This window comes from Pterocles gutturalis, unplaced genomic scaffold, assembly GCF_000699245.1.
Source record: "Pterocles gutturalis isolate BGI_N339 unplaced genomic scaffold, ASM69924v1 scaffold6124, whole genome shotgun sequence".
Classification (NCBI taxonomy): domain Eukaryota; kingdom Metazoa; phylum Chordata; class Aves; order Pterocliformes; family Pteroclidae; genus Pterocles; species Pterocles gutturalis.
In genome coordinates this window covers 5,354-6,723 of record NW_010130466.1, presented here as the reverse complement: position 1 = coordinate 6,723, position 1,370 = coordinate 5,354, and positions in this window count along the sequence as shown.

The window sequence follows — 1,370 nt, the reverse complement described above, 5'->3', positions numbered from 1 at the left end:
GTAGAAGGGGCACCAGCGGCCGGCCACCACACTGCGGAAGGAAGGAGGGCCCCCAGGCTGCAATCGCACAAAGGGTTCCCAAAGCCCAGACTGTCGGCACTCAGCTGCCTGATGAAGGACTTTTGAAACCTTGCTTCTGCAACAAGGGAAACATTTCGCTGTAGTGACTTTTGCTGTGGAGACTCCAACCTGAACACTGCGAACATTGCGTGCGATGGAATAACGTGCCCAGGGAGCTCGGGGCTGTCTAGGAATGGATCTGAGGACAGCAATCAAGAAGGAAACCCGGGCTAAGGGCAACTACTGCCTGGACTAAGGGTAGCTACTGCTACAGCAGGATGTGAATGGTGGCGCTGCCCGTCCTGCTGTCTCCCCAGCCTTCCCCACAAAGATGCTGCCCCATAAAATTGACGGTGCAACCATTAAGAGCATCTCCTTAAAAATGCAGTGATCCATGGTTTGCTACCACGTGCGCGGGTGTTAGGCAAGCAGATCAAAGCCGTGATGGAGGAGCTACACAGAAGGTCCCCGCAGCTAACCAGCAGCCTCGGGATGTGGACTCCGCTCTCGCTTTCCCAGGGGCACTTCCCACAGAGCCGGCCCTGTGTTGGGGATAATGTTTGACCTGCTGTTGTGGTAAAGGACTTTGAACCCCTTTTTGCTGATCACTCTTGTAGAAAGCACAGTTTGCTGCTATTCTCATACAGCCATGTGTATGTAAATCCGCAGACACCTACACACCAAGCTATGTCAACATTACAAATACTGATTTTTAATGTTATAACAAGCTGTTCTAAAATACTGTGGACCAAATTGAGATGCACACGTACAAGTCCCCAGGAGCGGTACACATCCATCTGGGGGCCAAAGAGGGCTCTAGGTTAAGAGTGTTTATGGAGTTTTAAAATATATTTTCTTTATTGACTTTTTTTTTTTTTCCTACGGCACTCACTAAGTGCTACTTACTGTAAATGCCTTTTTTGTGTTATGGCAAGTATTCTGAGTTTCAATGTGATGCACTTAACATGTCCATGTAAATTTTTAATTTTTGGAACCAGTCACTTTACACTCACCGACTCTAAGAAAGCTCTAGCACTCACAACCAAAAAACTTTGCTGGAAATCGGCTACAAGGCCTAAAAGTCTATTTAAAGATGCAAATGTGTGTGAATAGTTAGTGCAGATGTTTTTCTACACCAACTGTACTTGCTGAGTTTCACCATTTCCATAAAGCACATTAAAACAAGTGTGTGAACACTCTGAGATGAAAGTACCAAGCACTCCTGAGACTTCCAGTGGAAAGTAGAGCTGCCTGACTTTTCTCCAAGCAGATTTTTTTTGATTCAGCAGCCTGAGTAAATAAAAGAGGTC